This window comes from Haliotis rubra, unplaced genomic scaffold (assembly GCF_003918875.1).
Source record: "Haliotis rubra isolate DU_JTF1 unplaced genomic scaffold, ASM391887v1 Scf7, whole genome shotgun sequence".
In the NCBI taxonomy this organism is placed as follows: Eukaryota; Metazoa; Mollusca; class Gastropoda; order Lepetellida; family Haliotidae; genus Haliotis; species Haliotis rubra.
This window is the reverse complement of record NW_025767412.1, coordinates 3400975-3414191: the sequence shown is the minus strand read 5'-3', so window position 1 is coordinate 3414191 and position 13217 is coordinate 3400975. Positions and strand designations below refer to the sequence as shown.

Here is a 13217-nt window from a genome sequence, read left to right as displayed (position 1 = left end):
ACATAAACTATGTATCCATGGAGACGAAAAAAAGCTTAAAATTTTAATCACAAGATCTTTCTCCCTGCACTGTGGAGAACATGCAAGGAAATACATGATACTCGTTTGCCGCCGGGTCGGAGAGTAGAAGGTCGGTGGTAGGATCCGCGTCTTGCAAAATAAAGTTCAAATGGTACTTGTTGTTTCTCAGCCTGGCGTTCGGTAACAGGGCTAGAACAAGGACCGGTCGACTGCCAGTATACAATGTTTCTATCGGGCATCCACGTTTAACTAGAAGGACAGATAATGGAATGGGAAAATCGTTCACTTTGTGATACAAGCAACAAAATGTGCACACGTGTTCACTTTGGAACACTTACTGAAAACTTTGGCCACTCAAAATTCCAAGATGGCTGCCATTATTTAGGATGGCCGCCATTTACAAAACGCTATATTTGTTTCAGCTTTAGGGGTTCTCCGTGATTATTTGTGTCTCAGTGTGTTCATTAAGATATTGTTTATGCCATGTAGCAAATATGATTACCTCCAAAATCCAAGATGGCCGACAGTTTTCCCCAAACGGCTAAGTTTTCATCATATTTCTTGTATTTTGATCTCAGTGCAAGACAGAATCAAAAGTAGTCTCCATATCTTGAAACCCCAGATTATGTGCGTCACTGAAAACGTGCGCAACAATCCCAACTTTGGCCTCTTCTGATTGAGGGCAGTGGTGTGGCCTAGTGGTTAAAGTGTAGAAATAGAACATAGAAACGACAATGAACTGTTTTGTTAATTACTGAAACATAAGTTCGAATCTCGAAAGAAACTATTAACGGTGTCTGGTCCAGCATAGTGTCGCATCTCTGAATAACTTGGTCAAACTGAGATTCAATTGTTGTACAGCTGTTCCCGTGCCGTATTGATGCCCACGTTTATAACAACAAACAGCATACCCTGCTCGCCTACATGACAATTACTCACAGCGTTAAACGAATGCTTGTTGGACAAAGTGACTGCCAGACCAAAACGTTCTCTCCAGCTACCGAAACGCTACATCTAATGAATATTCAAAAAGCACTTCATCAAGCGTTGAATGGTTCAACTGTTAAGTATTATCGGAAAATTGAAATAAACCATTTTCCACAAGTGCCAGCTTGTATGATTTCGATAAAACTTGTATACATAATGCAAATATACCACCTTAAGTAGTGTAGAGAATAAACTTGTCTCGTCATGATAGTTACAAGGTTACAAAATAAACTACATATGGTAATGTAATCTGTCTCCGAACTAACAACACGATCGGTTTATCTCCCGGTAATGACCAGTCACATCTGGGTTGATTGTAAACATGCAGTCCCCTGATATATCTGTCACCCAGTCCGAACCGGGATCTATAAATCGCACATTTCACACTCTGTCAGGGAGTTAATTGTAGGGCACTTAATGGCTGCCACCAAGGAGGTTCCACATCTGACATTTGTGCCAAAGTCTCCAAGCACAGCACTATAGAACACGCCTAATTTCGACAGGGGGCAAATGGTCAAGTAAGGTTGGGTTAACAGCTCTACAATTACCACCGGTAACGTAATGGCACATGAGATGACTGTCTGATAATCACTGATAAAATGATTATCAGGTTCACGTTGAATAATGTGCATTTTTAAATCACTGAGTTCAGGATCTTTGACTAGTACACCATCGAAGGAAATAATATTAATTGAAACTGCTACCATACTCCAAGTTTTCTATATCAGATGGGTTGTGATACTGGATTCACCAGGTGTAATATTTACACGCATGCACGCATGCATGCACGCACACATGAATGCATGCACACGCCGACGTCAGATTGCCCTGCCGTATACGACTGGGCGTTAAAGGTAAAATAAGTAAATGTGAAGATCTATAAAATCAGCGATGACAACAGGTGTCCGGAGAAAGCATTAGCATGTCGTGCTCGATCGGTAGCAACAGCCTCACAATTTACACAGAGAGTAATTTAGGAACCACAATTAATCCAAGAAGACGGTCATTATATATCACTTTCATGCCCGCATATTTGTCATATACACAACTTTCATGCCCACATATGTTGCACATATACCACTTTTAATGTCCACATATGTTGCACATATACCACTTTCATGCCCACGTATGTTGCACATATATCACTCATGCCCACATATGTTGCACATATACCACTTTCACGCCCCCGTATGTTGCACATATACCACTTTCATGCCCCCATATTTGTCACGTGTGCACTTTCATGCACACATATTTGTCACGAATGCACTTTCATGCACACATATTCGTCACAGGTGCTACTTTCATTCCCACAGGTTGCGGTGGGGTAGCCTAGTGGTCCTAGCACTCAGCTAGCCGAAGGCCTGGGTTCGATTCCCAACATTGATAGCATGTGCGAATCCCATTTCCGGTGTCCCCGCCGTCATATTGCAGGAATATTGCTAAAAGCGGCATATACCCACACCCTCGTTCACACATCTCTCGTGTATTCCCGTTTATACACATGCATTTGCCTCTTTCAAGTACACGTCATAAACCACAAACATCAATAAAGCCATGCGTGTCACATGCATCTGCTACAGTACGTGATAATTATACACGATGTTCAATGGCATGGAGGCGGACATTAAAACCACCATGTATAGAGAACTATTATGCTATTTCCTCAGCAGTTGCGTTGCTATCACGTAGCGAGGAATAAACTGCAAACGACATGCACACTAACTGTCGCCGATTGTCATCGGATGTTGATCCCCGTTCACAGACTCCGCTCATTACTGCAGGTATCCAACAGAAGGTGAATAAAATCCATACCTACCAAGAAGGTTTTTTTCTTGCTGTTAAAACGCCGCACTCAGCAATACTAAAGCTATATTGCTGCGGTCTGTCAATAATCAAGTCTGGACCAGACAATCCAGTGAGCAACAGCATGAGCTATTGGGATACGATGGCATGTGTCAACCAAGTCAGTGAGCCTGGCACCCCGATCCCGTTAGTCGCCTCAGCGTGGGTTGCTGAAGGCCCATTCTAACCCGAATCTTTACGTGTAGGCAAGCATGGATTCCTGAAGACCAATTCTAACTCGGATCTTCACGTGCAGGCAAGCATGGATTCCTGAAGACCAATTCTAACCCGAATCTTCACGTGTAGGCAAGCATGGATTCCTGAAGACCAATTCTAACCCTAATCTTTACGTGTAGGCAAGCATGGATTCCTGAAGACCAATTCTAACTCGGATCTTCACGTGTAGGCAAGCATGGATTCCTGAAGACCAATTCTAACCGGATCTTCACGTGTAGGCAAGCATGGATTCCTGAAGACCAATTCTAACCCTAATCTTCACGTGTAGGCAAGCATGGATTCCTGAAGACCAATTCTAACTCGGATCTTCACGTGTAGGCAAGCATGGATTCCTGAAGACCAATTCTAACCCGAATCTTCACGTGTAGGCAAGCATGGATTCCTGAAGACCAATTCTAACTCGGATCTTCACGTGTAGGCAAGCATGGATTCCTGAAGACCAATTCTAACCCGAATCTTCACGTGTAGGCAAGCATGGATTCCTGAAGACCAACTCTAACTCGGATCTTCACGAGTATACCGCGAAAGTAGAAGTGCATCAAACCTCCTGAATGCATCTTCCAAACAATCTTCACATCATCAGAGATACACACACTCAGCAAGACATGGCGCACTAAAACTGTTTGGGTAGTATGACGTTCCTTGCTTACAGTTCAAGTATCCTTGATCGTTTATTACGAAATGTTATTTAATCTTGATTCAGTAAGTAGACAGAATTGGATAAACCATGCCAGACACATTCTTAACAGTTCAGGTCTTGGTATGATTTTATGATGGGCGTCTGGAGAGGTACGACGAACCGATGTCTGTGTTCCATATATTGACTCATTAACTCAATGGAGTATGAAGACTTCTGTGGTTTATGGTTTTTCATACAATAAACATTTGAATTGAATCAGGTAGATATAGTACCGGGTCACTACCAGACTCACCGAGTAAAATAGTGCTTTGTATACTGATGTACAAAAGAAAGTACACACTGGTGATTTGAGACTATTAAAACAACGTAAATATTTTGCTGGCAATGTTCTAATTGGGTACGATATCTATGGTGTTATTGCAACAATGTTTGTGACGTGTGAGTCACATTCAAAACACCTTTCTAAATATTACGCTGTTTTTAGGAAAACATTTTACCAAAGCATCAGGTGTGTACTTTCTTTTGTACATCAGTTTATTTAACTGAAAGCTTTCGGAAGCCAACAGACGTTTCTCCAGGGTTGCTATGACACGAAGCCAACCAGTCCCGACTCTCCTCGGCGGCTGTTATACCTAGATATCCTCATAATTGTTTACCATACTTTGATTAATCGCTAATACAGCAAGTACGAGGCCTCACAGTTCGATTGGCTTGTAAGGTAAGTGTTGTTGTTTTTTATTAAAACTAAATATAGCACTCATATCCTGTCAAACATCGTGTCTGTTCAAGGAGAAAAGCTTTTATATAATAAGCTTAGCTCGAAGCAAGAATTATCTTGGCTATGTCTAAGCTTCCATTACCATCTGTGGTTTAGGCTGTCTGTTCGGTGGAACAGATGGGCTAGTGTTTCCCTCCCCGACATGGCTAACTCAAGTAAATCTGCATGTGATCAGCCCTGTGTCCTTTGTACAATCTCTGTGACAGCTGTTTATGTTGTTGAAAACCTCTTCATCGGCCCACGCCATCCTCGGGTCACGTTTTAGCGACGCCAATCGACGTCATGTTTAAAAACTAAAGAATTTCGGCATTTCGTATGTCGTAGGTGATGGAGGATTGGGTTGAGTTTGTTGTAGATTTCACGGGATTAAAGTAATTACACTCTTCGTTTTGCAATATTCGATTACGTATGAATCGTTGCTATGGTTACTTCGCTCCATGACGCAGCTTAGTCATATAATTTGATGGAGAACTTAAAATCAAATCAATTATTCTCCATCTTGACGTTAAAACTACATGTAGCTAACACGTACGTTAACTGCCGGGCTAAAACAACAGTGTTAATGGTGGTACACAATACGCACAAGTTGTTATTCAATGGTGATGTATGTGATATGGGTGTTTTAGTTGTGGTTTGGTCCTGTGACTGTGTTACGAAAGCTGTTTCCAGGTTGGAACGTTTTGATGACGTATGTACTATTTTCGCCAAATCCAATTTTCAAGAGTATACCTGTCCCGACCGTTGGCATATGTTATTGTCACATGTCTATGTTACTGTGATGGTCAAACGTTCCTGAATGACATTTCACTCACCAAACATTCACTCCTATTAATATTGATTTCCTTCTGCTTTAATCAGCCACATTAGTTCAATGCCAGCACAACATGCACAGGGTGGTCGGATGGTGTTTTACGCCGCACTCAGAAATATTCCAGCTGTATGGCGGCGGTCTGCAAATAATCGAGTCTGGACCAGACAACCCAGTGAGCAACAGCATAATCATCGTTCTACACAACTGGGATACGATGACATGTGTCAACCAAGTCAGCGAGCCTTACCACCCGATCCCGATAGTCGCCTCTTACGACAAGCATGGGTTGCTGAAGACCAATTGTAACCCGGATGTTCGCCAGTTTTGTCCCTCTGTATGCATAAAGACTCACTAAACAGTATTCCAGTTCTATTACGGGTGTCTGCAAACAACCGAGTCATGACCACACAATTCTAACCCGAATCTTCACGGGTAGACAAGAAGACGAACAACACAAACACCTGGTGTTGAATGATACCATTAAATAAACAAAAACGAATCATTATGTTGTTTGTGAGCGATGCAGTCGGGGCGATTCCAGCACGGAACATCACGGAGTCCCATAGATCATTGAACCTTGGCTAGATCAACCAGTGGATGATGGTATGAGCACCGGTCTTCACCATCGGGACCCACAGACCTTCATCCAGATAACACCCGTCCTAATTTAACTGTAATCCTGAGAGTTACGTATATTGCATTGGAAGTTAGGTAACCTCGAGGTTAAAACGTTTGAATTTCAGAACAAGTCTGGTATGAGTATTCATATAAAGCCATTTCTTGTGTCCCTTGTTGTTTTGCATATAAATGGAATATACTTAAAAGGGTCGTAAAACGCCAAATCATTGCATCGATGTAAACTTTAACGGTGAACGATCAGCGAAATTAAAACAATAGGACATCAGTAAACAGAAGCCACGAGGCGCACACTTCCGCCGTTATGTCTCAAAATGGTACCCTTCTATGTCATATAAGACTGTTATTTGTTCCATTTATTTAGCCTCAAGCAACCAATTTTATACTAAAGACTGAACTAAAGTCTTCATATATCATTGACTTAAGTGGGAGTCGAGAACAAGCACATATTACTGAGCAGTAAAGATGGATCGCAAAAACAGCTGTTACCAGATCTGATACACAAGCAACGCACCAGAACACAACATTTCCCTGCCTAAAACGAAGACCTGAGACCTGGCAACCAGAAAATGGCGACTGTAATTGATAAAGAGGACTCCAAAGGAGACGGAAAGAGTTAATAGAATGACGTTTGAAAAAGGCTTCCGTGTCCACGAATCAGGCGCCCGCCCTGTAACAAGGGTTCTAATAGATTAGATAAAAGACTGAGAGTTTCCTATAACAAGAAATCGATATCCTATTTTCCCGTGGGTCAGGTGGACGTATCGAATTCATCTGAAGTCAATTGCAGAGATAGCATCTCATTATAAGGAATGGTGCCTGGTGCCGGTGCCTGATGACATTACATCAGTACAATTAACACCATGGCCTGGTCTACTCAGAAACAATCGCCATAATTACCAGGTTATGGACCCCGACATCCTTATCCTATTTGGGAATAATATTTGTTCTCGATTATTGGCGTTATATGTGATAGTGGGGTTTCATTATAAATCACTTTGATAGTTGGTACTAGTGTATGTAATTAGGGTTACATTTAACAAACGTAATTTCTCCTTTATAACAGACCGAGTTGAAAATCGCAAAGGGATTTCCGCTGTAACGATTGATGGTCTGTGATCTAAAAATATAGAAAACATCTCTAAATTTAAATAAGCTATGGGGGTAAAAGGGGGGTAAACATATGCTGGGATGTCACATTTGTGTTGCTCGCTCAGTAAGATGCTGTATAAGCTTATGTTTGTTTGTTTGTTTGTTTATTTATTGTTTGACGCAGTATTCCAGGTATATGGCGGCGGTCTATAAATAATCCAGTCTGAACCAGACAATCCAGTGATCAACACCACGAGCATCGATCTACGCAATTGGGAACCGATGACATGTGTCAACCAAGTCAGTGAGCCTGACTACCGATCCCGTTGGTCACCTCTTACGACAAGCATGGGTTACTGAAGATCATTTCTAACCCGGATCTTCACAGTCTCCCGTATAAGCGGGACGCTAGTGTTCATTGTTGACATCAGCTCTCTCCGAACCTTTGTTCACATAGCAGTGGCGAATGCAGAATCTGGATACATGCCAGTGGATGCACATAACAACCAGGTCACAAAGTGACTTTGCTGAAAAACATACTCAATATGGAATGTGTCTGAAAAAGGAGAGTTGTGTAAAATAAAAGCATTACCAAAATATATTTTCATTAAATTATTTGCACGTGGCGAAAAAATTAACCTTGAGAGCGCGTTACTCGGTAGAAAACAAGACAAACGATCAGTGTCAGTTATGAATGGACAGGCAAGTGAGGTGACAACCGACGTGATGACGTCATCACATCCTTCCAGATCGACCAATGATCAATCATGGCGACTAGCCAATCAGATACCTGGAAGATTCTTAACGATACAGATGAATATATCCACCGATAATCCAGTGATGAGCCACACCTGGACGAACATGCTGTGACTGACCCCCGGACAGCATCTATACAAAACAGTAGCATTACCTATCATCATATATACATTTCAATAGCTCTCAAAGCGATGACATACGGTCAGTATAAAGCCACATTATTCAAATATGTCAATAGCCGGGCAGGGAGCGTTCACCTTGGCGAACACCTAGTGTTATCTTTAGTAGATAGCGATTCATAAACAGATGTTCATAGAATAATCACAATCGTATAATGAAAGATGCATTAATTAGATGTTTCTTATGATTATGGAATGAATACACGTTTTATGATAACATGCTTCACCAGATGAAGGAACAAGAATTAGATCTGAAAGATTCTGCAAAAAACAAAATGGAGTTGTTATCCATGTATTCATGTTCATCCAACTTCTACATGTTCAGGTGTAGCCTAGTGGTTAAAGCGTTCGCTCGTCCCGCTTAAGACCCGGGTTCGATTCCCCACTTGGGTACAATGTGTGAAGCCCATTTCTGGTGTCCCTCGCCGTGATATTGCTGGAATATTGCTAAAAGTGGCGTAACATTATACTCACTCACTGGGGCGGTGAGGTAGCCTAGTTGTTAAAGCGTTCGCTCGTGACGCCGAAGACCCGGGTTCGATTCCCCATATGGGTACAATGTGCTGGTGTCCCCCGCAGTGATATTGCTGGAAGATTGCTAAAAGCGGCGTAAAACTAAGCTCACTCACTCTAAATCTTCAAGAGCATGACTATGGAATGGTTGTTGTCGCGATTGTTTACAGGACTGATCACGCTATGGATGACTTCCCTCAGGCTGCTAGCAATCCCCCTGGGGACCCTCACGTCAGCGCCTTCTCTTCACTACACCCAGTTTCTATATTTGAAACATTAATTGTTAATCATTCCCGTCTATCCGTCAGTACTTGGTTGACTGATCACGGTTGAAAGGCGGTAGTGTTTGCACCGTCCTCTCGTGGCACGACTGAAATATTCAACAGAAGCTTTGTTTTGTGTGTAACGAGTAAAGACGATGTGATGTGAAATATTTATGATGTTCCGAAGATGTTTATCAACACCAAAAAATAGAAAGTGGTTGTCATATTCATGTGTCATGGTCACCAGTACTAGAATCTGTACCTTACTGAGAAGGTAAATCCCAATTTGAAATATAACAATATTAACATACGTTGCTAAATGTCATGAGCACAGAAAGCAACATAGCCACATGTATAGTAAGCCGTAATCACTCGCCATATAGCTGGAATATTGCTGGGAGCGGCAACAACCAACCAACAACCAACCATAATCACAGTCTCGTGTACAGAAAGCCATGATCACTCGCCGTATAGCTGGAATATTGCTGAGAGCGGCAACAACCAACCAACAACCAACCATAATCACAGTCTCGTGTACAGAAAGCCATGATCACTCGCCGTATAGCTGGTATATTGCTGAGAGCGGCAACAACCAACCATAATCACAGTCTCGTGTACAGAAAGCCATGATCACTCGCCGTATAGCTGGTATATTGCTGAGAGCGGCAACAACCAACCAACAACCAACCATAATCACAGTCTCGTGTACAGAAAGCCATGATCACTCGCCGTATAGCTGGAATATTGCTGAGAGCGGCCAACAACAACCAACCATAATCACAGTCTCGTGTACAGAAAGCCATGATCACTCGCCGTATAGCTGGAATATTGCTGAGAGCGGCAACAACCAACCAACAACCAACCATAATCACAGTCTCGTGTACAGTAAGCCATGATTACTCGCCGTATAGCTGGTATATTGCTGAGAGCGGCAACAACCAACCAACAACCAACCATAATCACAGTCTCGTGTACAGTATTCCATAATCAGAGACGTTTATACAAAGTCATAATCATACGTCAGTTGTCACAATAGCAGTCATATGTACACAAAGTCATAACCAATCAAATGTACGGAAAGTCATAACCAGTCAAGGATACAGAAAATGATAATCAATCAAATGTACGGAAAGTGATAACCAATCAAATGTACGGAAAGTAAAAACCAATCAAATGTACGGAAAGTCATACCACTCAAGGATACAGAAAATGATAACCAATCAAATGTACGGAAAGTCATAACCAATCAAATGTACGGAAAGTTATAACCAATCAAATGTACGAAAAGTGATAACCAATCAAATGTACGGAAAGTTATAACCAATCAAATGTAAGGAAAGTCATCATCAATACCTCATGTACAGAAAACCGTAACAAGTCACGTGTACAAAAAGTCATAGAAATTTGTACAGAAACCCCAATAAGCGCAGTTACGTGTAGACAGAACCACGAGGCCTAGTATTCTCCAAGATGCTAGGTCAGCTGTGATGCTGTCACGTCTTCATGAATCCAGCCAGATATATCCCGCTGTCTAGAGTGTGAGCAAGGAAGTACATTAAACCCACAGTGGCATCTGGCAATCCCTACAAGACGACCTGACATGGAGTCTTGCTGGTAATGACTAGGGTAAACTTTGTAATGAGCGAATTGCGAGGAGATAAGTTTAACATTTTCATCAGAATTTATTCCCTCTCACGAGCAAAGAGAGAAAAGAGAAGACAATCCATGCACAGTACATCTTAATTCCTTATAGGTTGCGATCAATACATCGCCTTTCATTCTGTATAAGTTTTTTCCCGTGGCAAATCTGCCGATGTTAAAAACACTAAAAGTAATCGAACAACAAGGGAGAGTGCTTTTTATCATTAACTCCAATAAAAGGAAATGTTCCATCGAAAAAACTGCTTCAGCTGATGCCGAATCATTATTAACACACACCGCCCCGTGACGTACTCCCAGAGTGTATATAAAAGCCCTATTGAAATTCCCTAATAGGATTCAAGAATGCCCGCCACTAGGTTGACAACTTGCTGAAGCCCACAAACGAGACATGGTGCTGGCGGACCAGGGATTGTTTTACTGGAGAAGAAAGATACATGCTTCCTCAAACCCCACATCATGAGACAGCACTACATTAAGTGTGAAATCTAAATCCAAGCAGGTTCATTTCAAAGTTCATCAAATCATCCGAGTGAATGAGGACCAATGGCCCAACATGTTGTTTTTTATGCGGATATTTAGTTGAGTCATGCGCGCAAATATTTACTGCATCTTTGAGAATTATATTGTCAAAATGTGAAAGATACAATGCACTTTAGTGCACTATTGCAATAGTATTATTGTCTTATATTGTCCACCACCTCAATATGTTTCACCAATGCAATAGAGTTTATTATCTTATAGTGCACCACTGCAATAGAGTTCACCACTGCAATAGCGTTCACCATTCCAATAGAGTTCACCACTGCAATAGCGTTCACCACTCCAATAGAGTTCACCACTGCAATAGAGTTCACCACTGCAATAGCGTTCACCACTCCAATAGAGTTCACCACTGCAATAGCGTTCACCACTCCAATAGCGTTCAATAGAGTTTCACCACTGCAATAGCGTTCACCACTCCTTATACTCACCACCTCAATAGCGTTCCACCACTCCAATAGAGTTCACCACTGCAATAGTGTTCACCACTCCAATAGCGTTCACCACTCAATAGTGTTCACCAGTAAGTGTTCACCACTGCAATAGTGTTCACCACTTCAATAGCGTTCACCGTTGTATCAGGGTTTTTCTCTTATAGTATTCACCATCTCAATAGTGTTAACTTCAATAGTGTTCACCACTGTAAGTGTATACCACCTCAGCAGTGTCTACTTTAATAGTATTCACCATCTCAATAGTGTTAACTTCAATAGTGTTCACCACTGTAAGTGTATACCACCTCAGCAGTGTCTACTTTAATAGTATTCACCATCTCAATAGTGTTAACTTCACCACTGTAAGTGTTCACCACTGTAAAGTGTATACCACCTCAACAGTGTCTACTTTAATAGTATTCACCATCTCAATAGTGTTAACTTCAATAGTGTTCACCACTGTAAGTGTATACCACCTCAGCAGTGTCTACTTTAATAGTATTCACCATCTCAATAGTGTTAACTTCAATAGTGTTCACCACTGTAAGTGTATACCACCTCAGCAGTGTCTACTTTAATAGTATTCACCATCTCAATAGTGTTAACTTCAATAGTGTTCACCACTGTAGTGTCTACTTTAATGTATTCACCACCTCAGCAGTGTCTACTTTAATAGTATTCACCATCTCAATAGTGTTAACTTCAATAGTGTTCACCAGTGTAAGTGTATACCACCTCAGCAGTGTCCACTTTAATAGCATTCACCATCTCAACAGTGTTAACTTCAATAGTGTTCACCACTGTAATAGTATTTACCACCTCAACAGTGTTCACCGCTCAAAAAAATTAAATCCTATTCATTTCCCAAGAGACTGTTTACTTTTGTTAAATATCTAAGAATTTAAGCCCACTTGAAAAGCTACAATAAAACCACAGAAGTAAAACCAAATGTTAAAGTTTCTTAACGAAACAAAGCACCAGAATAACGTAATTGGCAGTGAAATAACACATCGGTGGTAAAGGCCATTGGAAGTGTCCTTCAGTCATTTACTGAACATGGCAGGAACGTCTTAAGTAATTTCTGAAGAATCCGAAAGACAGATGAAAATCCCTCATACACAAAACTGAATTTTCTCCATGACATTCTAACCAGTATAAAATACACGCTAAGTGAACATTTCAGCCCAAGTCTTCGGGATCAATTATTGGCCTCACAACATATTTCAAGCTTCTCCGGAAAGTCGTATATTTTTAAAAGTATTCCAATTATATGAACAAATATTTTGCAGTGAATCCAGTCATTTGCAATGATGAGAAGCCCTGAGAGCTGACAGGATACCGTGCGAGATATAAAGGAAACCACAAAACGTCTGTGCGATTTCCCCTGGCTCTCTGCGACCTTTTCAACGCCATCTTCGACGACCGTCTTAATTGAATCATGCATGCCATCGTATTAATTTTTTGTCAACTTTCCATCCACAGGGTGCTAAAAACGTGCCCCACAACTTCCGCTACGGAGAAGCTAATATTTTCCTAACAACTATGCAGATTTAGTAAATTATACGTGCACGACACAGGAGAGGAAGTGGCGGTGGTGGTGGTAGTAATGCCTCACTTTAACGTCAAGCTGATTACTACGACGTGACGTCTATTTGTACGTAGTTAGCATAGGACACAATCGGACCACATGACGCTGTGTGTTGGTACGCTTTAATGCAATGCAACCAGAACATGTAAAATTACCCACTCAACAGTAATAGTGATGGTAGAATCTACAGTGTTCGGAATACACATCCTGCTTTGGAATGTGTTCACGTCAGCAG

At 41.4% G+C, this 13217-nt stretch overlaps 1 protein-coding gene across 1 annotated transcript in view; it reads right to left on the bottom strand.

Moving 5' to 3' along the window:
• Positions 1–13217, bottom strand: part of LOC124258623 (major facilitator superfamily domain-containing protein 4A-like) — a 112382-nt gene that overhangs the window by 46199 nt on the left and 52966 nt on the right. The window lies entirely within an intron of this gene.